At 50.7% G+C, this 21,657-nt stretch overlaps 1 protein-coding gene across 4 annotated transcripts in view; it reads left to right on the top strand.

Moving 5' to 3' along the window:
* Window positions 1-21,657, top strand: part of Kcnq1 (potassium voltage-gated channel subfamily Q member 1) — a 327,638-nt gene that overhangs the window by 264,224 nt on the left and 41,757 nt on the right. The gene's annotated exons all lie outside the window — the stretch shown is intronic.

Here is a 21,657-nt window from a genome sequence, read left to right as displayed (position 1 = left end):
CTCACTGCCCCACTCAGCTCCACACTCTGCTGATCTCTTCCGTGGAGTTCTTGAGAAGCTCTATGCATGGTGGGTGGGCAATATATTTCACAATTGTGTGCTTGGGAAATCAGGCCTGCCTACCTGCTGGCTGTTTCTGCCTAGTGTCCCAAGGCCCGTGGCCCTGCCTCTGCTCTGGGACGGAAGGAGTGAGACCTCAAAAGTCAGACACACTGAAGCCTTGAACATGACCTGACTCTTTCCCTCCACCCTTTACCCTTAGAACTTTTTGCTCTAAGTGCCTCCTGGCTGTGTCCAGGAGATGGCTACAGCTGGGCTCACATCAGCCTCCCCATAGGCCAGCTATCTAGGGTCTTTGCTCTGTGTATTCAAGCCTTCAGAAGACTCAGAACCTGGCTAGGGTGGATTCTTGAATGGTGTTGGTCTCTATTTACCCTGGACCTGAATGGGTGGTGAAAGTCCAGTTCAAGATACTCTGGTAGGCTATGCTGGATCTGCCTGGCCAGGCTATTTTTAGCATCCACTACTATAGGCTTCTACCTAGAGTAGAGTGCATACCCTATGGCAGCTCCTTGTACACTGGCTGCCCACAGTCTCATATCCTAGAGTGTCATAGCTGACATTAGCTAGGCCATTAGACTACTCCATTGCCCTCTGTGTTCTGTGCCGAACACCTCACCTTTCACGAGCCACTGGAGGCTCTGACTCACCAGGGGAGCTTTCTTGGGCCCATGGTACAACCCACTGCTACTCTTTGAAGTCTCTGCAGTTTGAGGTGTGCTGTTATCTTGCCAGACAACTCGTCTGTATACAAGGATTTTATCTGAACATAACTAGGAGGCTAAAAATAGTGGAATTTCAGTTGAGTGGGGAGTGTGGTTGCTGCTGGGTTGCCCTAGCAACGCCTGGCTCTGGCTCTCTTCCAATATGGGCTGCAACTGGGCAGGTAGGCAAGGATAGTCTGGCCCACATAGGACAAGCCAGCTTTCCTTTCCTAAACACGTCTTAGGCACTAGGCTCAGAAGCCCCTCTGCTCCTTGCTAGCACGTGTACCCAGTTTGGGGCAGCCATAGAGGTCTGTGGCCCATAAATAGAATCAGGAGGGGGCATGGTCTGGACTCTAGATATTCTCTGAGACCCTGGGGATGTATATATCCAACACTGAGTCTCACTGTAGGGTCTGGCCTAACCTGTAGCATCCAGGACCTGAGCAGGGAGGTACTGTGGCCCTCGACCAGCAGACCGCCCAGCTAGAACAAAGATTGTGCACATCTGTCAGGATGGGAAAGATATTCAGAGTGTTCAGTTCCCAAGGCCTAGGCTTAGTGGTGGCTTGGGAGCCTTGTTATTTGTCTACAGGATCAAGGATACCCTTGGCTTCTCTCTTTTTGCACATGGGCCTATTGAACCAGTGACAGACACCCTGGTTTGAGTCTCCTACTCAACCTCCTCAGACAGCCCCACATCTTTCCTGATCAAGGCCATCTTTGTTGGCCACCCCTACTGCTGGAAGGAACCAGGGAGGTCTCTCCAATCCCTAGATATCACAGACCAAATCCTAGGAATGTGAGCCTTCTCTCCCCAGAAATGTAAAAGTAGCCTCCAGTCCCCATAACCCCACTACCACAAATTCCCAACCCGATCGAGTTCTACCCCATTCTAACTGTTTTGCTTTCCCCCTTTCCCCATTACCCATAGAACAGGCTATCCCTCAAACTCAGACCAGAAACCTAGTGTCTCCTGTAAGTGACAGAAGGTGATAGGTGTTACCTCCTACCAGTGTCCCCCTTTCCAAACTCAAGATATGGCTGCCCGGCAGCGGTTTGGGGTTTAAGAGCCAGGTAACAATTCTGTAACCAAGGTGAAGCCTGTGCTCCTCCGGGGGCAGGAGCAGGGCAGAAGTACGTGCCAGTGTTTCATCAGATCAGAACAACAACAAAGGGCTGGTTTTCCAGAGTCTATGGTCTCTGGGAACAAAGTTTAGGAACAAAGCTAGGTCGATCCTCAGAGCTCCTGGTAACCTTGGCCCTGTCTGGGCTCTGAGCCAGGTTTGCAAGGATGCTGCTGGGATCCTGCAAAACCACCTCATGGGCATCACTCTTCATCTTCACCCCCTGCCTCAAGATGGTTAAGATGGAGGAGTGAGTCCTCTGTCCAAGGCCATGGTCCATACTAAGCCAAGGCACCTCCCAGGGCTCTAGCCTGGACCCCCATTGTACATCAAGAGGCTGTCAAAGATGCACTGACCCAAACGGCCTGTGGCAGCCTGCCCAGTCCCTCCCCTGTCCGGGACCACTGCCCCCTGTGGGGACAGACCCTGGGAAAGAGCTTTGCTGGGCCCAGAGGGCACGATGGCATGGCCGGGGCCCCACATCATCACAGTTATCAACTTAACCATCGGGACCAGAAACAACCCAAGCGCAATCCTGCTGACCTTGGGAAGTAGGGGACAGGAAATCCCTGGGAGCCCAGCAGTCCCAGAGCCCAGCCAGTGCCAGCCAGCCTGGCTGAGCCCAGCCAGAGCCCCTGGGCTTCCCTGCTGACAGCCCCTCCCTCCCCCACCTCCAGGGCAGCTGCAGCTGGCCAAAGTCAAGTCTCCAGTGCCCAGCAGCTTGCCTAGCTTAGCTTAGCCCCTCAGCTGTGAAATGTGTCCCACCATAGTCAACCCACATGGCAAGGCTGAATCCCACTCATAAACAGCTGGACCAAACCCTCAGAAGGGGATCAGGCTAAGGACCCAAGGAGATTTGGGGTGTCCACCTTGTAAGGAATTTCCAGGAGAAGCCAGCTGAACTTGTTCAGGGGTGCTTCAGTTCCCCTGACCAGGAGTTTCCTTAGGCCTAGGCCAGGGACTTATACCAGGGAGCCATGTCCATGGGCTCCCTTCGTATAGCCACTGATTATTACTGATTCCGTTGTTCTAAAAATCCAGCAGTCTCCTGTGGTCACACAGCAAGTTATACAAAGAGCTAGTTTGTAGCAGTCACAGATGTGGGTAAGGGAAGAACATTTCAGAAGTGTGAAGGTCCTTTGGAAATGAGGCTGGAATCAGCTCTGAGAGTCAAGGCTGGGTAAGGGCCAGTGGCCTTGTCCAGGGGCTACAGTAGTCAGGACGGATGGCAATCCAAGATAGTACAGGCCATCTTGTTATCCCTATAACAAGAACCCCAGAGTTCTAGCTCCTGCCCCACCTCTTTCTTTCTCTCTGTTGCCTGGCCCTGCCTGGGCCCCCCACTGGCTTCCTTAGGGTCCCCTGACTCTCTACAGAACCCACACCCACCTCTTCCCCATGGTGTTCTTAGCTCTTCTTGGACCTGGACCTGCCACAGTGTTTATTTTACAAGCTAAGCTCACACTGTCGCGCTGATATGCAGAGCACAGTGGGGCCAAGAGACTGACTTTCTTGTTTTCTGCAGGAAATGTTTGTGGCTCAAAGCCGGACACAGGGGAACTCTGGTTTCCAGACCCTGCTCATGGGGCATCTGGGGGCGGGGGGGGGGGGGGGGAATGGGGGTGGGTAATGTCGCAGCACTCCTTCTGCCTAGTCCTGTCCCCCCTCCCCCAGGCCATACATACTTATTTCCTGTACCAGGACACTATCTAGCCCCCACCACTTGCCTTCATTTCATGGACCCTCTTTTATTCATGAGGCCTTCTAGCTGGTCCCTGAGACCTTGTCATCCCAGGCCATTCCCTGGGTATCCTGCTCCATTCTTGCTCCCCAGTGGAATATCTTCTAAGCCCAGGCCTTCGTGTTCTCTGGCTGGGGGATTAGTTACATAGATGTCACTGCAGACTTCTACCTCATCTCTCACATCCCATATTAAGTCTTAAATGCTGCCCAAATCCACTTGATCCTAGTCTGCCATCTTTGCTGAGCTGTGGCTCCTCACAGATTAAGTGGTGAGGTGTTCCTACCAATCCTATATGCGGGAAATCTTTATGTGAGTCTTAATGTTTTTTCTCTCTCTTGAAGGTTTGTTAGAACTTCAAGGCACCACCCTCCAGACTGCTGCTTCCTTTGTGAGAACATTTTTAACTACTGATTACAGGGAATTGAGGCTTATGAACTATTAGGGCTCTTCATTTCTTCTTGTGTCAGTTTTGATAAGCAGCAGGGCTGAGGAATTTGTACCTTTCATCTTGGTTTTCAATTTTATTGGTGTTACTTCATGCCTGTAACATCTACATTTTGCCCCTGCTTTCTCTCATTCCCAGGGCTGTTTATCTGTGCCTTTACTGTTTACCACAGTGACCACGCGTGCTATGCATTCCCCAATTTTATTGATATTTTCACCAAGCTGTTGGCTTTGTTGATCTTCCCGCATGTGGATTTTATCTTGCTTATTCACGTCTGTTTATCTCTTTCCTTCTAATCACTTGGCCTCAATGTATTTTTCTCTCTCTAACTTCTTCAGCTGGATAATTGTTCATCTCCAGATTTTCTAGATTTTTAAGGCATGTCAGCCATGATAGCTATTTATAGCATTTACACTGTAGGTTTTTTTCTATAAATATCACTGAAATGACATACCCCATTTTTGTTGAGACAGGGCCTCACTATGACGCTCAGTTTGGCCTCAAACTTAAGACTGTCCTGTGTTAGCCTCCTTAGTCTTTGGGGTGACGGACTCACAGCACAGCACCAGGCTCCCTACATTTGATAAAGTATTTCACTTTCACTTTCATCTGCTTATGGTGTATTTTTCTAATCTCCATCATCTCTTGTTTATTCCAAGAGTTATGCCATGGCAGCACAACTATGTGGTTTTCGTCATTGTTATTATTGTGGTAGAACTTTCTAGTAACATTGTTTCACTGTCAGAGAAAGTGGTCCTGGGATATCAACCCCTTGGAACGTTTTGAAGGATGTTTTATAGCAAAACACATGCTCAGCCTTTGTAACGTGCCTTGAGTACTTGAAAGCACATTCTGCAGTCATTGGATGCAGGGCTGTGTTTACAAGCACTAGAACAAGCTTGTTCATTGTTTTGTTCAAATCTTCTATATCCTCATTGGAATCTCTTTATCTATTTGATCTACCATTTCTGAGAAGTCATAGGGTAAATTTCTGTTTAACTTTCTAGGAAACCGCTGGACTATTTTCTAAAGTTGTTGTTGTTTTTTTTTCCCCCCTTGTTTTCCCATCAGCAATGTGTAAACGGCCCACTTGCTCTCAGCCTTGCAACTAGGCAGTAGGCCTGGTCTTTTCTATTTCAGCCCTGTTAGTATGTAATGGTATCTCATTGTGGTTTTGATTTGCATTTCCCTAATGACTAATGATGTTGAGCAACTTTTCATGTGCTTATTAGCCATTCATAGTCTTCTCTGGTGAAATGTTTATTCAACTCTCTTGCCCGTTTTCCAATTAGGTACTCCGCTCTATTGTCGAGTGGCAGGAGTTTTTAATATGTTCTGGGTACAAGTCCTCCATCAGACGGATGACTTGCAAATACTTTCTCCTAATCTCCGGCTGTCTTTTCATTTTCTGAATTGTCTTTTAAATCACAGAAGTTTTTAATTTTAATGAAGTCCAATTTGTCTTTTGTATGTTTTGTATGGTTCCTGCTTTTGATGTTCTTAGACCTCTTTACCCTATCTGAGGTCATGAACATTTTCTTTCTTTCTTTATTTTTCTTCTTCTTCTAGAAATTATATAGAATGAGCTTTTGCATTTAAGTCTAGATTTTGAGGTAATTTGAGGGTATGAAAGGAGATAAAAATCTAAGTTTTTGTTTGCTTGGTTTTGTGTATATGCATGCTTGCATGTGTGCAGGTACACATGTGTGTGGGTGTAAATGTGTGTAGAGGCCAGAGAAATGCCTCCGCTGTTGTTTTTCAGAAACCATCCATTTTATTCTTCGAGAAAAATTCTCACCTTGACCTGCAGCTCACCAAATAAGCTAGGCTGGCTAGTCAGAGAATTCCAGGGACCCGCTAGTCCCTTCTTTCCCAGCCCTGGGATTACAAATATGTGCCACCATGCCTGACTTTTTAACATGAGATCTGAGAGCTAAACTCTACTTCTCAAGCTTACACAGCAAGATCCTTAGCAACTGAGCTATCTCCCCAGCCTCTTAAAGGCATCTAGCCCAGAGACCAAGCATAATGGCACACATCTTTAATCCCAGTACTTAGGAAGCAGAGGCAAGCTGATCTCTGTAAGTTCAAGGCCAGTCTGATCTACATGGTGAGTTCTAGGTCAGTCAAGGTTACGTAGTGAGACCCTATCTCAAAAACAAAAACAAAAAACAAAAAACAACCAAAAAAGCCCAAGCTGACCTCTCACAGGCTAATAGTCTTCAATATTTGCCTACTGCAGTTACCACACAAACAGCTTCTTTTTAACTTAAAGATATTCAGTTGCTCAGCACCATGAGTCAAAAATACTTTCTCTTTGATCAAGTAGCAATGGCATCTTTGTCAGAAATCAATTAACCAAGCCAGGCACGGTGGTACACACTTTTAATCCCTGTACTTGGAAAATTGATGCAGAAGGATAGGGAGTCTAAAAACAGCCTCAATTACATTCCAAATTTGAAGTCAGCCTGGGCTACCTCAAAAGAAAGTCATTGACCATAAATGTATGGGTTTCTTTATGGACCTTCAATCCTGTTCTCTTGGTCCATACACTTGTCCCTAATCCCACCCCACAACCTCTTGATTATTGCATCTTTACAATAAGTTTTGAGATCAAGCAGTGAAAATCCTCTGATTTGTTTTTCTCTTTGCCTAATCTGAGACCTGAAAGTTTCTGTATGAATTTTAGGACGAACTTGTAAATTTTTATTTTTAAAAGAGAAAGAGGGAGGAGAAAAGGCAGGCAAACAGTGTGGCTGGCTTCTGGGGTTTTCTGTTGAACCTGTGGATCATTTGGGTAAATGGACATCTTAGACCATGAATATATTATCTCTTTCTTTGTGTGTGTTCTACTTTCACTTCTTGGGAGGTGAGATTATGACAGAGTTTTGATCCTGTAGCCCAGGCTAGCCTGGAACTAACTATTCCATAAAATTCACAATCTACGTGTTTCAGCCCCTCACCCCCAGGTGCTAAGATTACAAATTTCTTTTGGTAAGTGCTTTGTAGTTTTTGATGTGCAAATGTTGTGCTTTTTGTTGTTGTTAAATTCACTCCTGTTTTATTTGCCATGCGATGGGATTGTTTTTCCTAATTTCACTTTAGGATTGCTGGTTCCTGGATCTAGAAACTCAATCTTTGGCTGATCTAGGAAACTCTACATTTGCTATTCTTAGTTTTTGTGTTTTGTTCTTGCTGTTGATTCTGTTAGATTTTCCACTCCTGCTACAGATAATGAAGACAAACTCACTCCTTCCCTTCCAGTCCAAATGCCTTTCATTTCCTCCCTTCCCTCCTTCCTGCTCTCTCTGCCTTCCCATCACCCTTGCCCTGGCTTAAATGTCAATAATGTGTTGGAGTGACTGGAGAATCTCCAGAAGAAGGCCTCCAGTCACCTGCCATTAAAGATGATGGCTTTGGGTTTCCCATCAATGCTTCCTGTTGGTTGAGAGTATTTTCTTCTATGCTGAGTGCACTGAGAGCTGGCCAGAAGTAAATGTGCAGGTCTCCTACCTGTCCTTTCTGACTCTGTCAAGATGACCACTTGGCACTTACTCTATAATACAGTATGATACAGTAACTGATTTGGGGATGCTAAACCAACTTCACATTTCTGGGATAAGCCCCATTTGGTCACACACACACACACACACACACACACACACACACACACACACACACACTTGTGAGAGGGACAACATGGGAATTAACACAGAGTCTGCTTGTATACTCTGTCCCAGGATGGCCTGGAACTTACTATGTAACCCAGGCTGGTCTCAAACTCACTATGATCCTCCTGACTCTGCCCCAACCCCAAGTACTGAGATTCCAGCACCACCATGCCTGGCTTGTATTGATAGTCACAAAGGATATTGTACTATGGCTTTCTACGTGTGTGTGTGTGTGTGTGTGTGTGTGTGTGTGTGTGTGTGTGTTGTACACATGTGGATATATGTATGTGTGTGTTTTCATGCATATGTATATGAACATACATATACATATGATCCGCAGTTTTGCCACCTCTTTCTCACACATGCTGCCTCCCCTGAAGTGCCTGATTTCATTCCCTCTTCTGCTGCTACACATATGGGCACACATCCAGCCTGGCCTTTCAGTCCTAGGCTCGAGGTTTTCCAGACCACTCAGAAGATAAGAGTCTGAGCTCTAATCTGAGCTGTAACTCGCTTGAGGATATAACTTCCCAGGGCAAAAACTGTTCCCTTTCTCTTAACAGTTAAAGCCATCTTGACAGTCTTCTCAGGGAGTGGGTTAATTTTGTTGACTTTCCCACTGAGCTATTTGAAGGTTGGAGCTTGGTGAAGGTTTCTGCTTTGAGACACCCAGGTTCCAATGCCCCATGTCACTAGTGAGATGATAGAAACTAAAGCTCCTGGTGCATGGTTGCCTTTGGGAAGTGCTTACCTCTGGGTCCTCAGCTTCTAACCTCCCCACCATCTGGTCAGCTCCTGGCTGCTAGCCACAGATCTTTCATTTTCCAATAGCTGCACTAAAAAGTAATATGGTGAAATTAAAAACACAGCCATACATTTTACTTAGCTCAGGAGACCCCAAATACTATGATTTCAATATAATCAATACAGAAGCTGTTAGGGCAGCTACCCGTCTTCCCTTATTCGGAGTCCTCAGAAGCCAGACGGATTTTATACACATGACCCATCTCAGTTTGGAAGCTGGGTTTTCAAGAGAGCTTCTGGAGCTGTATTAAGTCTTCATAAAATTTACAACTTGGAAAGGAGATTTGTGGGCAGTTGTTTTTGTTTTTAAGATCAGGTCTTGCTCTGCAATCTAGGCTGGCCTGGAACTCACTTTGTAGCCCAGGCTGGCCTGGAACTCACTATGTAGCTAACACTAACTTTAAAAACACAAGTGATTCCCCTGCTTCAGCCTCCCAAATAGTTAGATTACAGGCATGAGGCACCACACCCAGGCTGGGAAAAGAGATTCTTTAAATGTTCTCAAAACTCAGTTACGGATCTATGTGTAATTAAATTTATTAAAATTAGATCATAAAAACTCAGTTCTTCTAAAGCTAATATGGGGGTAGAGCCTAAGCTGTTGGATGGCACTGTTTCGTGGCCTCCATGGAGGCAAGGGTGGCCGTGACCAGACCAGGAGGTCTGTGAACACCAAGAGAGGGGAGCTGGCATGGAGGGGAGCTGGCGTGGAGGGGAGCTGGCGTGGAGGGGAGCTGGCGTGGAGGGGAGCTGGCGTGGAGGGGAGCTGGCGTGGAGGGGAGCTGGCGTGGAGGGAGCTGGCGTGGAGGGGAAGAGGGATAAGAAGCAGCGTCTTTGGCCCTGAACCCTCTGCCTACCTGGGCAAGGGCTCCCTCTCCTAAGCTCCCTCCCTAGTCCGTGACCCACCCTCTCCAGGTCTCAGAGGACCACAGGCTGAGACCCACAGGCCATACTCCTGGATGATTTGCCAGCCGCCATTAAGAGCCTCGCTACCTGCACGGACGGGCCGCTTACATCAGAAAGTGGGGCAGCCTAGAACATACCACAGCACTGCCTCCCCCACCAAGTCCCCTTCCCACTGTCCCCCAGCCCCACTCCATCACCCCTCCTTGCCTGGCTGCTGGGCTACTCTTGAGTGACAGGGCCGTAAACAGGCAAAGGCATGGGGCTCCAGACGATCAAAGAGCTCCCTTCAGGAGCCGGCATTCGTTTGCTATTCTGGGAACTGGTTATTTTAAGGTTCGTGTATTTTTTCTTTCCTGAGGAGCCGTCTTAGTGGATGGTGGAGTCCCGAGGTGCTGGTCCTTCAGTCAAACCACACAAGCCCTGTTTTGTCTAGGGTTTCAAAGATAAACCTATAATGAAAGCTCCGTTTGACAAAACGCCCCACCACCCTGGTCCTGGGCGGGAGTGGGCATGGCTGCTGGGGAGCCCCTGTGCCCAGCTAACACTCTGAGAGAGGCCACTCATGAAGAGAACTTGAACTCACAGTGCTGGGCCATAGGAGTCAGCTTGTGTCCTGTGGGCCATCCCTTTCCGCCTTCAGGAATACCTTAGGGCCTGAGAAGGGTCCTTGCAAAAGACGCCCCCCCACCCCCCACCCCCCACCCCCCACCCCAAGGTTATAGAGAAGAGTCAGCTGCTAGCTCCTCCCAGAAGGAAGTCAACACGTAAGAAAATGACCACAGCCACAATGGGTAGCATAGTATGAGTCACAGGCTTCCTGTCCCTCTTGGTGTAGCATGCTCCCTTCAGTCACAGGTTCTGTAGAAAAGCCCAGGGAAGGCTGTGAGAATTAGACACCCTTTCCAACCTGTGGCTTAAGGATAAGCTCTGGGTTTAGCAGAGGGCTGTGGTATATAAGGACATTGTTGACTGTTGACACCTCAAGAAGCTGTGGAAGAAGAGGAGTTGGTCACACTGGGTGCCTCCAGACGCAGAGTGTCCTACAATCCTATGGCCATCAGGACTGTAGGGATATTGCAATTACCTAAGGCAGAGCTGTGGGGAGCAGCTGTAGGCCTCACAGCCCTCCTCTTCCCAGGTGATTCTGGTGTTGCAGACCACAGGCAGAATGCGAGGGCAGTAGATGGCTATTTGCTCAAGCAGGAGATTCTGATGCCTAGCAGCCTCTGGATGCTTCTCCCGGGACTGGCGTTGGAAGGAAAACTATGTCTAACCCACAAAATTACCTCAGAAACAATATAGCTGTTTTCTTTGCCCTGGTCCTCTAACTGTCTGACTACAGTCTGCCATGGTTCCAGGACTATCCCAGACTGATACCCTGTGTGCTAGGCGCCCTCTGCCCCAGTTCTTCCCAGGCCTACAGAATAGCCCAGCAATAAGGGTCAGCCCAAAAATGACCTTATACCCTGCCCATTGTGACAGCAAGTATCAGAGCCCAGTCCAACCCAAACAGCCTCTGGGAGAGACTGGGAACCTTCTCCATCATCCATATAACAAGGACATCATCTGAACCCTCAGAGCTAAAGATAGACATGGGACTAGAGCTCACTCCCCTAGGGGATGGATGGTCCTCTCTGCCTTCAGTAGGCCCCACTGTCCTCACCGAGCCTGAATTTTCTCCTTTATCCAAGGTAGGGAGGACACTCTGTCAGTAACCATGAATTTGGAGAAATTAAGAGAAAATCATGCCCCACCCCGGTTTTCTAGTCTGGCCTGATTTGGGGGTCACTCACCTGTGGAAGAACCATGCCAGTTTTCCACAGGCATAATCTCAATGCCCATCTCAAGCCCCCATTGGGCCTATCTAGCCCCTGGGTCCCATGCTAAGAGTCATCACGGTTCCTTTCCTCGGGCGCTGCTTTACCCAGGAGTACTGCATCTGTGCTGTGCCCACGTGTGCACACAGGCACAGCACAAGCCCTGCACTATCATTCCCTGCCTGCTTCGTGCAAGCCAGAACCTGGCCCTCCTTCAGCGCCTTTGGAGCCAGCATCTAGGTTGCTAGCCCTACTGCTGACACTCAGTGGCCATGAGATCTAGCAGGTCCTGTGGGCACCCACCATGTGTCCAGCACTGATAGAGGATCCCCAGCCAGGCCAGAGGACCGTTGTATGCAAGGGACTTGTGGTGTGGGTAATATTGTGTGAATATTCTAGACCCAAGAGACCCAAGGCACTGAGCACAGAGCTCATGGTGTGAGCATGAGAATGTGGGGAAGAGTTGGCTCTGCTCCAGCCTGTCATGTATCCCTGAGCAATCATTCCAAATCTGGGTCTCAGTTTCCCCCACGGCAACAGTGACCGCTGTTTTTCAAGTCCCCAGCAGCCCCTACCCCAGAGACATCCATTCCCTCTGCACTCCTTTCTCTTGGGATGTTTCTCTCTCTGTCTGTGTGGGAGACACTCCCCCGCCCCACACCAGCTCTCCTGAGTAACTCTATTTATAGGCCTCAAATATTGGCTGGAGAGGAAATTTACATTTTTTGAAAATTTAGCTCAAGCCCGTGTCAACTTCTGTGGGTGCGACTGCTTCTGAGAGGCAGGGAGCAGGCGGGCAGCAGACAGAGGCACATGTGTCTGCCTGTAACAGGCGAGGGCCCTGGGCCTCAGCAGGGCTGTTGGGTGATCTGTAATCAGTAGCTTCTGTAAAGGGAGGCAGTAGACACCGTCCACAGGGGATGGGGCATGAGGGTGGTGTGAGCCTGTGTCCGTGTGGCCAGACCTGCCTGGCCTCCTTGGCCAACCCCAGAAAAACATGTATTTTGGTCAAAATGAGCCTCTTTTTAAACTTGTCACCCTGTGGGCCAGGGCCTACCCTGCCCCAGCTCTGCATATTAAGCAGCCGTTTGGTCACCACCAAAAATAGATCTCCCAACCTAGAGCCATTCCCTCCCTTCTTAGGAGAGGACCAGCCTAGAAAGGGGTAGCCAGCCATGCCTGGCCCTGGCCTTGGCCCTGGCAGCTCCGGAAACCATGGGCTGGTGAAGACAGGGCGGGGATAGCAGGCATGAGGCACACTTGGGGGCACCCCTCAGGGTGCACGGAGACCGTTGGGAATACCTGGCATGGTAAGTGACAGCCAGGGCCAAGCCTGGATGGTGTCACAGTGGGCCTCTCTGGATAGGCAAAGGCCTCTCAGCCCCAGCGCATGCAGCATGTGACCCACATAGCCCCTACTGAATGGCAGGTGGATCCAGCAGGTCCCTGCCAGTGAAACCTGCTAACATCTAGCAAGCACCTTCTCCATGCTCACCCACCCAAGGCCTGGGGTGCAGGTGGGTTTCGCTTGGCCTGGAGGGCCTCATCCACAAAATGGCTGACTCTGCCTTTCAGCCGAGATGGCAAGCATAGGGAGCCGCTGCGTACACGGAGGCCTGTTTGCTTTGCTGAGGGAACAGCCTTCCCTTGCCTGGGTTCCAAGGGCTCCAGAAGCAGATGGAAATTTTTGTGGATTAAATGCCGGGCTGAGGCACGCTGGGCTGTTTGGGTTGGCAGCATGCTGCCTCCCCGCCCGCTCCTCATCCGCTGCTTCCCGCCCTCGGCACATCCATTCATGCCTCTGCTCCTGGGTCTCCCTCCTCCAACGCTCTATATCCCTTCCCTCTCTTGTGGCCTTGAGGGGTAGCTGTGCTGGCCCAGAACAGGGGAGACCAAGGCCCTCCTCAGCAGCTCCTGCAGGGACCCCAAGTTTAAGGTACTCTTGATCTCCAGATCTTCATCTGTGAACGAGAAGGCTGACTTTGAGTCAGGTGAGCAACGTGCCTGTGGCTCAGCTCTCAGAAAGCACCAAGACACAATCCTGTCACAGGGGCTACTGTGCTCCCAAGAAAACACAAGGCCCGGGCTGGTATGGGTGGGGCAAGCCTTCCTCTTTCCTCCCCAGGAGCTTCTTCCAGGCAAACGCAGGCTTTTGCAAAGGAGTTTGGAGGGTGGGCAGGTCTGTCAGGGATCTCTAGGGGGGTCAGTGAGCTAGGGGTAGAGCTGTCCACAAAGGGCTCTGGGGAAGAAAGGTACAGGGCATGCCTGTCATGTTGTCCCACAGCAGAAGATGGATTAAGAGGAGCAGAAAGTGGAGCAGACAGTGAGGATGGCAGTGTACCCTGGAGGCACTGAAGGTTTCCCTCTGAGGAGGCTGGGAGTTGGGGCTTGGTGAGCAGTCATTGCATATTGAGCAGGCCCATTTTGACATGTTACTATGAGCTCCAGAAGGTGGGGTGAGGCCCACGGGTACCCTCCCCATCCCCTCCCCTGCCCCACCTCTGCTTACCACCTCACCCCACAGCCAAGGACACAGGTTGGTCAGTATGCACAGCGCCCCCTCTGTTCCCAGGCAGCCAGGAGCCGCAAGTCAGGTCTGGAGCATAAAGAGACATCTGTGTGGGCAGCGAGGTGGCCAGCTGCCCGCTGCCCGCCCAGAGATGCTATATCCAGCCAGGTGGACGCCCCATCGGACCACCAGCACCCACCCCCCAAGGGGTGGGGTTTCTGAGGAAGGTGTGAGGTCCTGGCCTAGGGCCTAGGTAGCCTATGTCACCTGGTCACTCTTGGCTGGTTGTGTGGGAGTGGTGAGGGGGCCGTGGCTACAGATGGGGTTCAGCCTTCAGGCACCATGTAGGGCATGTCTGGGTATGCCCAACAAGCCCACAGACTTGGTTTACATGTCTATGACATCCTCTCTGGCTACGATAGGCCACCTCCAACAACCAGGGTGTATGTGTACTGTCAGATTATGTGGGGTACTTCCCCAGAGTCCACAGAATCCTCCAAAATGCAGCCCTTCTAGCCAGGACAGAGGGACAGAAACCCCAGGGAAGCAGGCAGGAAACCTCTGAGCACTGCATGAATTCATTCAGTTGGCCAGTCATCTTGCACCCACTGATGCCAGCTCCATATCCAGTGCTGTCACTTAGACTAGTAGGGTGGGCTGACTCTTGTCCTTGAAACACACAGTCCAGTGACGGAGGAGAGGACACCCATAATGGCCTGTAATTACGTATTTCCTGTGGTGGAGAGGAGAAAGTCGCGGAAGCAGGCTTTCCCTGGTGAAGAAGTCAGGAGCCAGAAGCCAAAAGGAGTGGTCCAGGTGGAGGTCAGAATGGGCAGACTGTACAAAGACCTTGGGGCATGAAGGCAGTACCTCTCAAAGGCGAAGAACACAGCAAGATAGAACCTAGCCAGAAAGCTACAGACTGCTCAGCTAGGCCCCAGGGCTTTCTATGGCAGGAAAATGGAGGTAAGGGAGGACTCCAGATAGCTGTGAGGGGCAAAGCTGGGGTTAGGTGAGGCATTAACAGTATGGACCAGGCCCACAGACTGCTGGCCCCTTCAGAGACGAGACAGGAAGATGGGGGACAGAGAGCATCAAGGACCCCAGGCCTCTGATGCAGGAGGCTAGACCTCCAATGTCAGGAGCTCATGTGGAAAGCATTGAAGAAAGCCAGTGCAAGGTTGAGAGGCAAGAAGGGCACCAAGTCATAGCTAAAGCCAAAGAAACAGGCTTTGCCTGTTCCTCAGAGAGGCAGAAGAGTAGAAGAGTGAGGTTGGCCCTACCTCGGGCCAGTGCTCCCAAGCCCGGTCCAGAGCTGAGCTCAGGGCTCAGTGCAAAGACGGGGTAGACCAGATTTGTGAGAATCTGAGGGGAGCAGACTCCAGGCATCAGGTTTCCCAGGCGGAAGGCTCTGGGACTTGCTGTTCCTAAGAGAAAGACAAAGTCCAACAGGGCAAGAAAGGAAGCAAGCTTAGCTCCTAGCAGTGGCTGGATCATAGAAGGAAAGTCAGGTGACCAGTGGCCTCCACAGCTCTGCAGCCCCTTCTCCAACCCCACTCTTCCTGGTTGGTGTGGAGTCAGGAAAACATGTGGGATACACAGATGGCAAGACCCCAGGCCTCTGATGCAGGGCCAGTGGGGAGAAGGGTGGAGGAGGAGCCAGGACCCAGGACATGTCCTGGTGAGGAGTGTCCACCCTCCCCTCGTACCTATGACCCTCCATCCATACAGACCTCATGTACATCCAATCCACACACATATTTCAACAGGTGCTCGCTCACTCGGTCATCTGTCTGTCATTCTGTTTTTCCTCTGTGTTAATCTCTTTCTTGCTGTGACCAAATTCCCAGCAGAAGCAGCTTAAGGGAATGGTTGACTTTGGCTCACAGTTTGAAGAGATTCAGTCTGTCATGGCTGCAGGGGTGTGAGGCAGCTGGTCCCGCTGCAGCCACAGTCAGGAAGCAGAAAGAGGTGAACACGTGCTCAGCTTGCTTTCTCATTTTCATTCAGTCCAGGACCCCAGCCCATGGACTGGTGCTGTCCACGTTCAGGGTGGCTCTCCCCTGAAACATTCTGGAAACACTGTTTCTAAATCCCACCAAATTGACAGGCAAAATTAACTATCACATACTTTTTTTCCCTAAAATTGGAATCCTGGACCTGAATCAGCCTGGGCACTGTGACCAGTTGTCACCCAGTTACAGAGCAAGCCCAAAAGTAACCATGACTGGTAGGTGCCAGCCAGCACTAGTTCCCCAGTTTAACCTGGCTCCCTGCCTGGTGAGGAAGAACCTGGCATAACCTTCCTTATCCTACACCCGCTGGGGCTCACCGGAGTTTAATAACGGTCTCCAGAACTCACTCTCTTGCCCCTAGTCCCGTAGGCTTCAGCTATTCAGCTGTCACAGTGACTTTGGCACTGCAGCCACAGAACCCACCCAATGCCCACTGCCATACTGCAAGAGAACATTTTTTCTGCTATAGAGCCCCGATGCACCCGTCTTCTGCCAGTCCGTGAGGAAGCTCATGAAGCACTAGTCCTGGCCTCTCTCCAGCTTCTTTCCCCAGTGAAGGGGTGGGCAGGGAAGGCAGGCTGGAGGGCCAGGGCAGTGAGCCTCTGCTGCCTCAGGTTGTGGGGCTATGATCACCCACCCTATTCTCGCTGTGATGTTTCCTGAGTGCCCCGTCACCTTGGTGAACACAAGCGACAGCCATGAAACCATGGCTCTCTGGCTTAAAATAGTCTTTTGTACCTTGCACTGGAATTCAAGCATAAGATGCTAAGATACCGGCGATGATGACTCAGGCCATCCTGTCACCACAGAAGACCAGCACAGCTGTGGTGTCCACAGCCTGGGAGAGGCTTTTCTGAAGACGCTGAAGATGAAGAGCCGAGCCAAGGACAAGCCGGCCCCTATCTCCTTGTCGCTCCTCAAATGCATGATGGAACTGAGGCCTACTGCTGGCCCTGAACTTAAAGGGTGAGGTGGCAGGACTCATCCTCTCCTTCCCTCCCATCCTCTCCCAGGTGTTCCCAGCCCCTCTTCTTTTCAGGCTTTAGAACTAGAGCCTGGCAAGGCCAAAGCCAAGCCTCCTCCATCCTGGCTTGCTCATTCATGTATGTACACACCAACCCTTTCTGCCACGAAGGGCAATGCCTCCACCCAGCCTGGTCTGGTGTCCTCTCTGCCAACCCCTCAGGACACGTGCCCCCCACCTCGGAGCTAGACCCTGAGATAATATCCCACTGAAGCACAAGTTAGGGTGCCAGGGAGGCGCCATGGGCTTCGCAGGAAGCGCAAGACTGTAGGCCCTTCTTCCCTGTAGTGGCTGCTGAGGTCCTTCCTTGCCCCCACACGAGCCCCCATTGCTGTGCATGCCGCCACCTGACAGATGTGGCGGTGACAAAACGATGAGGCCGGGAAACGTTGGCCCTTCGGTGCTGATGAAGGCAGCCTTTATCCCGGCCGTAAATGGTTTCTGTGTGGAGTGGAGCTGTGCCTGTCCCAGGCCTAACCCCTCAAGGGCCGGAGAGGCGAAATTGGATCCGTGGGGAGAGATTTTACAGCGTAGGGGCTGGTGGCAAGTGGTGGCAGACCGTCCCCACGGGGCCACAATGGGGCATTGTTCCCAGCCTCACCTGGGCTGTCTCCAGCATCCTAGGATTTACGAGGTTCAGCCGCAGCCTCAGGCCGGCTGCTCTGGGCTGACTAGGGGGTTGGGGGGGGGCGGCAGCGAGGAAGAGGACAGTGCCCAGCCCCCATCTCCCTAGTGACAGCCAGCCAGGGACAGGCCATAACGTGTCTGCAGACCACAGCGGGCCACGCCATGAATGGGCCCTCTTTCTCCCGTAACCCCACAGTGCCCAGGAGGGCTGGGAAGCAGAGGACTGAGCCAGTTCCTACAGCCCACCTTCTTAGGGGCTCCTGCCTTACAGAGGTCTGGGCCAGGCAGCCTCCTGCCTCCTAGACCCCTAAGGATTTCCCTGGCACCCAAGTCCACACATGCAGAACCTCTCCCGGGCTGCCCACCATGGCCCACACTGAGTCAGGAGTCTGTAGGACCTCCTATAAGCATCCTTCCCTCCTTGCCTGCTCTTTACCTTTATGAAGGGTACACATGGCCCTTGGCCTTGCCAGCCTAGTCCAGCTCCTTCCTCCATCATATGAACGTCCCCTATATCCTCTATGTACAGCTCCCCTTGTGCCTGCAGAAATTTCTTGGACCTCTCACTCTTACTCATGCTGCGCCTCCCCACCTCCACCCCCACCCCCACCCCCACCCCCGAGCAGGCCTCTTTCACCCTTGGCCTTCAGCACCCAGCCCCATCCTAAGAAGATAACTGGTCCCTCTGACATAGGAAACACCTCTCTTCTTGGGCATCCTGTGGACATCTCCCAGTCATCTTGCACTGCCTGGGCTTCTGGGGGTTATGGACGACCTGCATTGTGCTTTGGGAGGCAAACACATCCTTACTAGGCATCTCAATCCCTTTTGCCCCACAGCCCTGGGACAGCACTAGAGCTGAGTTCACATGTATCTCTGGTATGCAGTGTGAGCAGAGAGGTGGGCCACCATGCCTGGCTCTCCCGCTACCCTGACCTTCTTAGATCCCCTCTTTGCAGCTCAGTAGTGGGAGAGGGTTGGGGGCGGTCCACCCCCCTGCCTGCCACCACCCAACCTGGGACCACACCCTGGAAATCACCACCATGGCGGCTTGAGAGCCATTCTCCCGGAAGTCTTCCTCGAAGTTCCTGGCTGTCTACATGGGTTCCCTCACTAGGGTCAGCCTAAAAATAGCCACACAGAGGTTTGTGGTAGCCATGGACCTTTTTAGACCAATCCATTGGGAATGGCAAAATTATGCTGAGTTCCCTGAAAATAAAAAAAAAAAAAGTGGCCACTCTATTTCCTCATTAACATAATTGCAAACAGAACGAATCTTTCTTGATTTCGTGTAAACAACAGATTGAAATGGTTTATAATCCTTGCAGGTATCGAATTAAGTTCTTACTTACGGTCTGGAAATTAATTACCCTTGCAGTGAGATAAATGTGAAAACTCTGTATTTTTGACAAGAAAATGAAGCAGCTATTGGGGAAAATGTAACTTAATCGTTGCAGAGAAAATTGTTTGTAAATTGGCCGCGTTGTTTGAACTCTCGCCTCTATGCTGTGGGCAGGGTTGATTTGTGAGTGCCCATTTGCCTAATTTGGGGCAGGGGAAGGGGTCAGAGGGGCCAGAAACAAGGCAGGAAAGAGAGGAGCGGTGAGAGCGGGCACCATGTGCAGAAGATGTGAGGGGCAGCAGAGTGGGCACAAGTGATCCGACATGCGGGGACATGACAGATGATATCTAACACCTGCAGAGGAGGAGACGGCAGGATCCAGAATGAGGGACAGCAGAGCGAAGGCCTTGGGACAGGTGGAACAAAAGAAAGCCAGCTCCTCTGCATCCAAGTGAGGGAGAGGAGCTGTGCAAGGGGCCTTGCTTTTGACAAGGGCAGTGGTACTCTATCTAGGGGCTGCCTAGGCTGGGTCCAGAGATGTCCCTGTCATCATAATGCCCAGTACTCTTTTGAATGGAATGGCATGTGATGCATTTATACATCCAAAGGTATTGTGTGTGGTTGGGGACATGCAAAGGTGGTGTGTTTTTATGAGTGTGTGGCATGTCTGTGTGTACAAGGATGACGTGTAATGTGCTTACACATGTGAGGGTGGTGGGTGTTTGCATGTGTAAGTGTGTATCTGGTATGTTTGTATGTATGAGGGTGGTGGGTGTTTGTGTGTAAAAGTATTGTGTGGTATGCGTGCATGCATGAAAGTGAAGAGTTTGTCTATAAGACTTGTGGCATGTCTAAAAACCACCTCAGGGTGAACTTGAGGTGTGCTGGGTACTGAGGTTCTAAGTAAAGCTCTCTCTGGTTTTTCCCCTATATCCCTGCCCCCAGTCTTCCCAAGAATGGAAATTCAAAGATGGAGTCAGATGCCTCTTTCATTTATGCTAAGTGGAAAGGAGTCCCTGTTTGAGAGCAGGACTTGGTCCAGAGACAGCAGCCATGAGAAATGTGTTCCCTGTTTTGTCCTGAACAAAGGGTCCCAAACCCAGTGATAAGTTCTTGTGTCTATCTGTGTCACCTTATTTTGATGGTGAAGAACTGGGATCCAGGTAGGTTAGATCAGCTATCCAAAGTGGCCTAAGCCTGGGGCCAGCAGAGCCATCCCATCCAGGGACGGGATCTCCAGAGTCTCCTTCTAGGTGACACTGCCCATCCAAACGACTTACCTAGGACACTGTTGTACGGAGACTATCAGCTCTCTGCTGGCCCTCCAGTAGCCTTCTGCCTTTGGAATGCCTGTCCACCCACAGCAAGCCCTGGGGGTTCCTTCTCTTTCTTTGAAAAAGAATCTGCATTTTTCTGGGGAAGAGAGGGTACCAGGTGAGGCCTCAAAGAAGGCCACAGGATTCCCAGTGTGTGGTTCACTTTTCACATCACTGTGACCACATACCTCTCAAAACAGAAACTTAAGGCCGTGGTTCTCAACCTGTTGGTCACAAACCCTCTGGGGGTCAAACAACCCTTTCACAGGGGTCACCTGAGACCATTGGAACAGCACAGATATTTACATTATGATTCATAATAGTAGCATAACAATAGTTATGAAGTAGCAATGAAATTAATTTTATGGTTGGGGGGGGGGGTCACCAAAACATGAGGAACTGTATTAAAGGGTCGAAGTACTAGAAAGGTTGAGAATCACTGCTTAAGGGAAGATTTTTTTTTTTTTGTCTAATGTTTTAAGAGTGGTACAGTCCATTATGATAGGAAGGCATGATGACAGAAGTATGAGGCAGCTGGTCACATTGCATCCCAAGTCAGGGAGAGATGAATGAGTCTGAGACCCCAGGCCATGGGATGGTGCCACCCACAGTTAGGGTTAATCTTCCTTCCTCACTTAAATCTCTCTGGAGTCTCCTCCTAGGCATGCCTTGAAGTGTGTCTACTAGGTGGTCCAAATCTAGCCAAGTTGGCAATAAAGACAAACTATCCTTCTCAATACCTGAGGACATGGCTTACCTTTCAGCAGGGACCAATGCCTCCAGAGCAGAAAGCAGACAACAGGGTTCCTGATCCCATTGTACCAACAATTATGAGGGATGGCCAACTGCCCATCACTGTGGCCTTCTGTAAGACCAGAGGCTGGGAAAAGCCTCTTGTGAAAAGCCGCTCTACCACCCAGCTGAGTTCCCTCATGGGGAGCATCCAGCAGACCAGCTGTGCAGAATACTGTCCCATAACTATCCCCAGTCAAGAAACACAGTGCTCAAAGATTGAGGGTTTCCTGAGGGGCTGAGGCAGTGTGGGCAGGAACAGAATATCTCAGGCAGGGTTTCCCTGGATGAGAGTGAGACAGGAACTGGAAACCCTAAAGATAGGCAAGGGGAGGAAATATGATGATGTCTGTAGTATAAATAAAATGAGGCTCCCTCCATACTACATTGTCCCCTCAGACACCAGAAAACACATCTATGTCTCTAGGGTTTGGGGGGTATTCATATGAAGCCATAGTGCCCCACCTTGCTTCTACAGGTTATGGCAAGCTGTAGGGACATGGGACTTAAGAGATGCCTGCCAGGCCTCAGGGACACAGGATTAGACCTGTGCCCCTCTACCAGCCCCCTTCCTGCTGCCTGCCCCAGCCTGCCCGCCCAAGCCTGCCCCCTGAGTGCCCGGAGCTACAGCTTGCCCAGACTTGCCCACAAACTCCTGAGGCCCTCTTTTCTCCCAGCATACCCTGTTCCTCTCCCAGCCTCTCTTCTCCCCACTCATCTCCCATTCAGTCCCAGAAGCTCCCACCTGCTACCC

Source organism: Peromyscus eremicus, chromosome 1 (assembly GCF_949786415.1).
Source record: "Peromyscus eremicus chromosome 1, PerEre_H2_v1, whole genome shotgun sequence".
In the NCBI taxonomy this organism is placed as follows: domain Eukaryota; kingdom Metazoa; phylum Chordata; class Mammalia; order Rodentia; family Cricetidae; genus Peromyscus; species Peromyscus eremicus.
This window is presented reverse-complemented; position numbering and strand designations above follow the sequence as displayed.